Below are 10921 nucleotides of genomic sequence, written 5' to 3' on the forward strand. Positions count from 1 at the left end.
AATTATTCATTTCTAGACACATTTGATTATCATTATTTGGAGTATGCTTTTGAGAAGCAAACTTCTTAGTCTCAACTCTCAACCAACCAAATTTCTGCTTACGTTTCTGCATGCACAAGTGGGAATCAATTAAATATGGATGGTAGACCGTAGACCACATAGAATTTCATATTGTCTTTAATTTTTTGTAAGTAAAGTTAAAGTGTATGGCATGGTGGATGAATATTTCATAAGAAAATAACGGGTTTTAACTCTCTCCAAACATGCATACACGTAACTTAAAGAGTTCATTTCAAAAAGAATACTTTGGTATTCAGTATTCTACGTGAAATATAGACTTCTTTTTTTTTTTTTTTAAGTCAGAAAGGTCAATCATTATATAAAATTCAGCAAGCAGTACAATAACACCACATTTCTGAGAGTTGATAATAAGAATTGTTACTTAGAGCAAAATCCACCCCTAATATAAAAGCAAACTACCTAGCACATTATTAGCACACCTACATTTTAAGATTAAGCTTAAAATAAGGAAAACTAGACCTCCGAAGAGGATTAAAAGAGACAATGAAGCTTCTAATTTCCTTGTGGATCTCTTCACTCAAATAAGAAGGAAAAATAAACATATTAGTTTAATTAGTAAATAAATTATAAAATAGAAAGTTATAATTGTAGATAGTAATATTAGTTTAATTAATACACTAGGAGCCACATAGCACCTATTTTTATCTATTTAAGTAATTTAACGATCAGTTTGCTAGTTTCCCTGATCCCACTCAGTGTTCCCTTTCATTTGGTTCGTGCACTTCAACCTATCTAGACTCTCTCTCCTTATATTTTAGAAGTGGGCGAGACATAGGGTGGTAATAATGGCTCTATATAATTTGCTTTGTTCACCCTTACTCTCCAATTAATGAGAAAAAGAAGAACAAGATATATTATAAAACCAAAGAAAGAATAAAAAGGAAAACAAGAAAACAAAATATTAAGATGCATTTATTTGATAAAAAAAGAAGAAGAAGAAGAAGATGCAGACGTTGTAGAGAACTCTCATATCACCACCGCACCACCATTCTAAACTCTTATGCCTCCAATGATCAAGTTCCTTGTCTCTGTAGGTACAATTCTTGTACAAGTCGTATTGGCATTCCCATACAAAGCTCCCAGACTCTTTACTGATCTCAGGAAAACAGGTAAATGCATTTGCATAAGCATGGGATTGCAACATGTGCATTTGCATAAGCATGGGATTGCAACATGTGTTGCAATCCCCGAGTCTGCAGTCAGTTTCTTGTGGAGTTCGTTTTTGGAAAGTAGTTTTTTGATTCTTTGTATTTACGTTTTTAAAAAGTCTTCTGATGGTTAAAATCATAGTATTGATGTCCTAGGGGTTTTTTTAGGACGTGCCTATTCCTAATTGATTTCCCTTAAGATTTGTGGAGTTCCTATAAGGGAAGTTTCTTTCCTAATTAATGTTTATTAGGGTAAAATCTTTTCATAGAGAGGGTGTTGCCGTCAGCTGCATATAGATTGACCATTATACACGGTCAAAGGCTGTTAATGTTTGGATCCGTTGGGGATCTAATTAACGATAAGTAAAGAGGGACAGAGGGCGACACAAGCGAAGTATAGTGGTTCACCTCCCGCCTTAGCGGGAGACTACATCCACTTGAAAGCTTATACTAGTGTGTCGAGCCTTGCGGCCCAAGTGCATTACAAAGTGTGTAATGGAGTGTGTTGGCTTGTGTTTAAGTGGGAGGAGGCATTCCTTTTATAGGTGAAGGAAGCCATCTCCTTTACATGGTTTTCAATGTGGGACAAGCAACAACTATTTCTAATCTAGAAAGCCTATTTGTGAGGGCATGTTGACAAGGCCGGAAAGGTGGGTTCCCGGCGACAGATTTGCGACTTCCGGATACCGTAGCGTAGCTTGAACATAAGGCTACAAGATGCATGTCTCGGTTGGGCCTCACCATGGCTTGTGGGTGTCCCAAAGAGGGTGTTACTTATGCTTGGTGATATAGTAAATACTCCATATTGTTGGAGGTATGTACAAGTCCCCGAAGTCCCCAAGTAAGAGGAGCTTCTTGGTTGGGGAGTTATAACCACGAAGTCATCAAGCATAAGTAACCGGGCGGCACGGAGCCCCTACAAGTCCCCGAACTCCGTAAGCAAGAAGGGACTCATTAACCTGCACAACAAAGACAAAAAACAGGCATATGTAGAATGCTCGTTGCATTGGGCAACAAATGTGAGTTGCAATGATATGCGTTGGGATATATGAACGTATGGGGTGCGTGATACATGTTGATGTATACATGCGAATGGCGCCGAGTACGATCAATTATGACGTACAAACTCGAGAGCGCGTATGGTCGTGTGAGCATATGGATTGCATATGATAAATGTAAGTTGTATGAGCGCTGCGAAGGTAAGCGTTTGTAATTCGTGAATGATGAATACGTGAACGCTTAAGTTTGTTTGGTTGTCGCTCGTGTTAATGGAACGCTAAAAGAATTCAATTTGTCACGGGCGACAGATGGTAGAAGAATTCAATGTTCCATTAACGTGTTGTGTGTCGAGTAGACATGAGTGTAAAGCTCGAGGATTGCCGGGCAGGCATGAGCGGAAAAGTCAGGGTTGCCGGGAAGGCATGAGCGGGAAGCTCGGGGGTTGCCGGGAAGGCATGAGCGGAAACTCGTGAGCGGAAGCTCGTGGGTGCCGGGAAGGCATGAGCGGGAAGCTCGTGGGTGCCGGGAAGGCATGAGCGGGAAGCTCGGGGTGCCGGGAAGGCATGAGCGGAAAGCTCGTGAGCGGAAGCTCAAGGGTTGCCGGGAAGGCATGAGCGGAAGCTCGGGGTGCCGGGAAGGCATGAGCGGAAGCTCATGGGTGCCGGGAAGGCATGAGCGGAAAGCTCGTGAGCGGAAGCTCAAGGGTTGCCGGGAAGGCATGAGCGGAAGCTCGGGGTGCCGGGAAGGCATGAGCGGAAAGCTCGTGAGCGGAAGCTCAAGGGTTGCCGGGAAGGCATGAGCGGAAGCTCGGGGTGCCGGGAAGGCATGAGCGGAAGCTCGTGGGTGCCGGGAAGGCATGAGCGGAAGCTCGGGGTGCCGGGAAGGCATGAGCGGAAGCTCGGGGTGCCGGGAAGGCATGAGCGGAAGCTCGGGGTGCCGGGAAGGCATGAGCGGAAGCTCGGGGTGCCGGGAAGGCATGAGCGGAAGCTCGGGGGTGCCGGGAAGGCATGAGCGGAAAGCTCGTGAGCGAAAGCTCAAGGGTTGCCGGGAAGGCATGAGCGGAAGCTCGGGGTGCCGAGAAGGCATGAGCGGAAGCTCGGCGGTGCCGCTGAGGCACTAACGGGTAGCTCGATGGTGATGCCCTGAGGCATGAGCGTTGCCGTTGCTAATTATGCTGGGCTGTATGTATAAGTCCCCGAAGTCCCCAGTCAAGGAGGGTGTTCTTGCGGGTTGATACCAAAGCGTAGCTTTGTGCCGTATATGAAGCATAATTAGTGCGAGTGCGTCGTCCATCTAGAATTGGTTGGAGCGAACGCTTTTGCCCTTTCGGGTGGGCCCCTGCTAGGCCCAGCGAGGAGTCCCCACTCCTGGTTATAGACCTCCGGATGGTCGGAAAGTTGTTTGATGAGGGGAGCTGCGCGGAGCAGAGGGTGTTGGGTAGCGAGCCCAATCTTAGATACCTACGCGTCGGGGTTAACTGCCGGATCAATGGCTGCCGTGGGCCGTGTTAACTAGTCCCTTGCTGTTTTCTCGAAGGAGAAAAGCTTGACTGCAATGCCGCGTAGCGGTCATTGTCATTATGAGGCGTTGCCTTACCGCTTGGCGGTTGAATGAAAAATGATAAACACATAGAGCAAGTAATAATATTTTGTTCGAGTGTCCCATACTTATTTAATTTTGCAATTAAAATAGAAGCATGGCATATGTGTATAGCATGTATTTGTAATGTGGATGCTAATATCATTTTTGCATTTTGTAAACATGCTTAGAGATCATTGAGATCAATATTTGAAGCATGGCATATCTAGCATGTGAGACCTAGAAAGTGTTGCCAAATCTACGAAATGTTGTAAGCATGCTTAAAAGTTTATGTAAGCATGTAAAAGCATATCAAGTGTGATAGATTGTAGGCATGCTTAGAAGTAGTAAAAGCATGGTATTGGCATGGCGGTAGCTCAAATTGAAAGAGCGTAAAATGTAAGATATAGTGACTTATCTTATGCCGATTTGGAGGTTAGCGGAGTTGGCCGAGCATGACGGTCTATTGCTTGTGGCGGATAAAGTACTCCGATAATACCCGTCAACTCGTAGTTGAGGTATGCATGGTTGATGGAAATAGTTGAATTTCCTTGAAACAAAATAGATGATTAGGACATGAGTACGTAAAATCAACACAAATAATTTGCATATGTACGTTGATGAGATTTTAGGCAAAGTGTATATGTAGTAGCAGCTGACGGCAAAATGACATGAAATTTTTGATGGAGTTTAACATGTCAAATGTGCAAATATGTATTGGACAATGAGATATGGTCGCAGGAGCATACGTGTGAGATGCAATGGGCCTGATTTGAACATTCGCCACGCTAACAACAAAAAGGCCACAAATATAATTGCGTGCCTAGTATTGACGGGTGCACTAATGAAGCAAATGATAAAACCATGTAGTAGAATGACATTGATCATTTATGAATGTTAAATACTGACAAGTATTTTAAACAAACCATTTAAGCATGTGACCCAAGTATTCATGACAGTTTTGACTAATTCTTACTGGAAGAATGTGGTCATTAATGATGCCCTGTCAAATGCATAGAAAGTAGGTGATCCAAGTCTTTCATATATTGACATATGTATGGTGACACATGCAGCGTGATTACCAATATATAATTAACATGAAAAGCATGTGGTCGACACATGCACGTGTGTTGCAGGTGTGCAGAGAAGCATACTTTACGTGAATAACCAGAGAAAGAGACGAGAAGACTTATCTCGATGGGTGGCCTTGCTGCATATGAACCCAGTGAAGAGACCGGGTGCTCAAATCGGGAAGATTGAAAATGGACGCTCGGAAACGTGAAACTCTGCCAGAGATCGCAGGTTTGGGAGGACTAAAGCTCCGCTGGTCGCTGGGTTTTGGAGCTCCGCCTGTCCAGATTTCGATGCCGACGATGGAGCTTGGCGGTGCCGACGCGCTGCCAATCCTGGGCGGAGATGCTCAGCGGTGAAGATGCTCGGCGGAGGTTTTGCCGCTGAGGGTGCTCTGGCGGAGTAGCTGGCAGCGGTGCCTAGCTACTGTGGAGTTGTGCTGGCGGAGGGAGAAGTTCGGCGGGGGAAGAAGTCCGGCGGTGGCCTCCTGTGGTGTTTGGAACTCAGCGGAGGTTTGGAGCTCAGCGGAGACCCGGTTCGATGGTTGGCAGCCATGATTGGAGTTCGGAGGCCGCTTGATGGAAGGTTGGCGGTGCAAGGTCGGCGGTGATCTACCGCCGGAGACGCTGAGGCGGGTCTAGAGCTCGGCGGATGATCCAAGTGCGGCGGAGACGCCGAGTAAAGCGGAGCACTTGGCCAGCGAGGGTGTTCGCCGGCGAAGGAGGTTGGGCGGTGGTTCCCTAGCGGAGCGGAGAGGAGATCTCGTTCAGCGGATAGTTTGCAACTATGACGCAGTGGCGGTAAGTGACCGCTGAATGGTGCACTGATCACCTTCAGGATACTCAACTAAAACCGCTGGCGGTGCCTCTTAACGTTGATAGCCAGCGGTGGCTCTTGGTCAGCGGCGTGTGTGGTCAGCGAGTATGCGCGCAGCGGTGACCAACCTTGCACCCAGTGGAGCATGCTCAGCGGGTATGGCGGAGCGGGGGAGTTTGGCGGGGTGTTAGCCGCTGATGGTAGCTGGCGGTTCCGCTCATGGCAAGTAGCTGGAGGACTGATGCAAACTGATCTGCAAATGGGTGTCCATAGTTGCAGGTTCTATGCTTTCTAGCCGGCGGCGCACTGGCGGGGCCGCTGAGGTTGGCTAGCGGAAGCTCGGAGTGTTGCTTATCAGCGGAAGTGGAGCTCTCGAGTGGTGGAGTTCCTGGCCGGCGGAGCGGGGCTATCGCTTGGGTCAGCGGTGGTGCTTGGCGGAGAAAGCCTTGCCGCTGAAGTTTGCCGCCGAAGTTTTTTGCCGCTGGGATTTGCTAGCGGGAGATGGCCGGTGGACTGCTGCAGATGGCGCGCCAAAGATTGGCGGAGGATCTCGGCGGCGCTGAAGCTGGCGGAAGAAGCTGCTCGGCGGAGCTCGGAAGAGGAGCTGCGGAGCGGCGATGAAATTGATCGAAGTTGCCAGCGGTGAAGTTGATCGGAGCTTGCAGCGAGATGTGCAGCGGAGCAAATCATCATCTTCATGCCTTGTTGTTGGGTGCCCAGAGAAGATTTCTGGGTGTCCAGCAAATTTTTTTTTTTTTGGTTGGCGTTGACCAAGTGTATAGTTCAGCGTTGACCTTTTTTGAGTTGGGCGTTGACCAAAAGTTGATCAAGCCTTGATGGGCGTTGACCGGCTCCGTCGGGCGTTGACCAGACGTTGACCGGACCCTATGGGCGTTGACCGACTCCGCCGGGCGTTGACCAGCCATGTTGGGCGTTGACCGGCCCTAATTTGATGTTGAATGAGCGTCGACTCGACATTTTCGGGTCAAAGTTCGTGGTAGGTGACGAAGCCTTTGTGTTGGCTTCCCACAGACGGCGCCAATGTTAATGTTTGGATCCGTTGGGGATCTAATTAACGATAAGTAAAGAGGGAGAGAGGGCGACACAAGCGAAGTATAGTGGTTCACCTCCCGCCTTAGCGGGAGACTACATCCACTTGAAAGCTTATACTAGTGTGTCGAGCCTTGCGGCCCAAGTGCATTACAAAGTGTGTAATGGAGTGTGTTGGCTTGTGTTTAAGTGGGAGGAGGCATTCCTTTTATAGGTGAAGGAAGCCATCTCCTTTACATGGTTTTCAATGTGGGACAAGCAACAACTATTTCTAGTCTAGAAAGCCTATTTGTGAGGGCATGTTGACAAGGCCGGGAAGGTGGGTTCCCGGCGACAGATTTGCGACTTCCAGATACCGTAGCGTAGCTTGAACATAAGGCTACAAGATGCATGTCTCGGTTGGGCCTCACCATGGCTTGTGGGTGTCCCAAAGAGGGTGTTACTTATGCTTGGTGATGTAGTAAATACTCCATATTGTTGGAGGTATGTACAAAGGCATATATTCCGGAACGCAAGTCTTGCTTGTTAGTTTGGTTTTGAACTTGAGTCTTCACAAAGAGTCATGCACTTGGTCCATGAATAAGTGTCATTGATTGTGTTCTCATATGCATAAAACTCTCTTGAGATCAGTAGAGAGACGGTGAAGAAAGAAGAGCGAGATTTGAAGATTGTTCAAGTGAAGGAGTTCAAGAACGAAGACAAACTTTGTATTAGATTTTGTGTGAATCTTATAGCCGAGCTAGTGCTATTCAAAGTTTGTAAAAAAACATATCCTTTTCAATATGATGATCTTTATTTTGGGTTCTCAAGAGTAAGAGCCCTGCAGTGTTTTTAATCTCATACTTGAGGTTTTCACTGCGTAACCAAAACCCGGTGTTTTATTTGTCATTTTGGTTTCTTTTTTCTCTGACAGATGGTCAGAACTTCATATGAGTTCGAACCCAATTGAGAGGTCCACTAGAGATCAGAAATTGTTGAAGAAAGAACAAGATGTTTCTTTTGTCCCTTCCAGGCGATCGGAAAATAACCTTTTAAAAGTTCATTGTTTTTTTTTTCCTTCTAATTTTAGAAGCGTAAAATGGAGCGTAATCGGAATATTTATTTAGCTTCATCATAAATTTTGTTTAATGAAAAAATAAGGAGCTCAACGTGGATACTCTTAACAGCACTGCTACGGTACTACAAACTTTATATTAAAAGAAAATCACTAAAGGCCAATAACAGATAAGGTCACAACTTGTCCACTCAATATTTGTATCTTCCATAAGACCACTCGTACTTAAAAAGCTATTGACTTGAACCTAAAAGTTACAGTCTCAAAAGAAAAGGCTATTGTCCCTAACCTGATTCTAAAAGTTACAAGGCCACTCGAACTTAAAAAGCTATTGACCTGAAACCTAAAAGTTACAGTCTCAAAAGGAAAGGCTATTGTCTCTGACCCGAACCTAAAAGCTATTGATCACCTAAACATTTTGAGGAAAAGATAATGGCCTAGTAAATAACAAGGTCACTAAAATGTTATAAAAGAAATCTAAAGTTAGATAGAGAGTCTAATGAGGACCATTATAATAAAGATTAATTAAAGACTTTTTGATTAATCGTTGTGAGATCTATTTTTCGATTACATTTCGGCAAATTAACCTTTAGATGTCTAGATATTCATGAGCACATCATTTTTACAAAATTTCAACCTAATTGGAAATCGTTAAAGTGTCAAACTAGATAAATAAATGGACAAACCAAATTTGTCAAATTTGAACCGTTCATATTCATAAATAATAATTCACTATTATAAATGCCCTAACGATTTCTAATTTGGTTGAAAATTTGCAGAAATGTTCTACTCATGATTTCATGAATATCTAAACATCTAACGGTTGATTTACCGAAATATAATTAAACAGTGAGTCTCACCAAAAAAATCTCAATTAGTCCTCATTATAACCTCTCCACCCAAAGTTATATTGCAAATATTCAATTCCATACTGATCATTATTAATATTATGTTTTCTAACAACTTTAATCAATGAGTCAAATACATTGAATCCTTCGTGGAAATTTCAAAATTTTTCTTCAAAGACTAATTTGATTCCATGGCTTTTAACTGGTTTGCATGGCATGGAATATGGCGTACCAGCAATTAATTAGTTCCCACGTGAAGTGAAGTTAATGTTGACTAACGGGAAACCCCAAAGAAAGGTACGTCCGTACTATAGGATGTTGACTGATCCTTCATCTACAGAGAACTTTATCGAAGCCAGTTGTAATGACTTGAACCCCAAGCGCCACAAAGTCACAGCGCTCAGGACGTGGGGTACTACATGATGGTTATTTTTGTGCTCCAATTTTTTTATAGGCCTTTTCTTTTTCTTTTCTTTTTTGAGAGGAAGGCCTTTTCTTTTTTTGATTACTACCTCCATAACTTTATGCTCTTGCTTTGTGACCAGCTGCTGACTGAGAAACAGACTTGATTGACCGGAGAAAGTTTCCAGCGACGATAGGGTAAGAGCCGCTTCTTTCTTGTGGTGGGACGCTTACGCTTGCGCTTGCGTAACCAATTTGGATTTCCTTGGCTCAGGCGATTCAACTCATCTTATGTGCTTTTGAAGGAACTCCAGTTCAAGGACTCCACTCCCGTCAAAGACAGAGAAGCAGCAATATTAGAAGTGGGATATTTAAAAAAAAAAAGAAAAAAAAAGACTTTTGAACTGAATAATATGTAGCTAGAGCGACATTCACAACCCCTATGAGATCAATGTGCATTTATAGGCCTATGTGCAAACCTAGTGTCACTAAAGTGAGCAAAACAGAAAAACCTTTGTAAGAGCAAGTTCACCCGTTGGGTCACCGGGTCACCTACTATTCACTACTTTTTAGTGTATATTTTCATTCTCTGGGTCACAAAATACACTGTGCCCGTGACCCAGGGCACGAAATATACTGTGCAGGTCATTCTCTGGAAAACACTATTATTTTCCAAGTACTCATATCCAAGCAACAAGTCATTTCCTTCAATACAACATCCATAAAGCTAGACAAGGTAAGGGTGTTGCAGAGCAGAAATCATGCCTATCTCATTCACAAATTCACGATTCCCTTGCTTTGATTTGCAGAAAGCTTCTTAACAGCAATTGCGGTGTCATCTGATAGAAGGCCTTGGATTTATCAAACATAGTTAAAGTTCAACCCCTTCGTAAGCCAACAAGAAAATTCTGCTTTTAAGTTTTAACAATAAACAGAAATTACTGGTCCTGAAGAATACCTTGTAAACAGGACCAAAACCACCTTCTCCAATTTTATTGGATATGTCAAAGTTGTTTGTGGCAGTTTTGATTTGTCTCTAGGTAAATCTGCTGGTTTGCAGGTCCACATCCTTCAAATCTATATTAAGTAAACTTACATGTAAGAAACTATTGTCCATACTTCAGACTAATAGCATTCTTATTTCTTAGTATCTTAAGACTAATTTGAGGCCTAACAGTTGACAACGTCAGTGTTTCCATAGCTTTAACCTCAAAAAATATCTTACCAGCATCAGTATTTAAAACTTCACTATATGTGTGTGTGTGCGTGTGTTACGGAACGAGAGTAATATACATGAAAATATGTACAAATACCTTGTTCTAAAGTATTTTCTGGTCCTATGAAGCCTTTCCACTAGAAAATACCTAAAACCAGTAATATAATGGAGACTCCTCCGGCCACGATTCCAACCACTGCACCTGCAGATATACCACTGCTTCCACCTCCTAGCCGGGTTTCTTGAGGGGGTGGAGAGTGTGTCAGAAGAAGAAAAGCTTTAGCATAGTAAATGTTAATGATAGGAGTGCGTCATCCAACCAGCTAACTAATGTACAAAGCAACAACTGATGCAACCCTTTACTGGAACTTCAGTATAAGTAGATGATATGAAACATACGTTGTTCTGTAAATTTTTGCTTTGGTGCGATACTTATTCTTACATTCTTTCTTGACAAAATGAAAGTTTTACATAGAAACAATAAACTACAACACATTTGCAGAAGAAGGTCAAAGCTTATAGCATCAAAAGACATACCAGAAACCATAGAGATAGCTGATATAAGAGGACCACAGTCTCCTTTGTAAGGGACACCTGTTGTCCCTCTCCCAGCCCAGAATTGGATCTCCAAAGTACTATCAGTTACGTTAGCAGTGAA

This window comes from Rosa chinensis, chromosome 5 (genome assembly GCF_002994745.2).
Source record: "Rosa chinensis cultivar Old Blush chromosome 5, RchiOBHm-V2, whole genome shotgun sequence".
Classification (NCBI taxonomy): Eukaryota; Viridiplantae; Streptophyta; class Magnoliopsida; order Rosales; family Rosaceae; genus Rosa; species Rosa chinensis.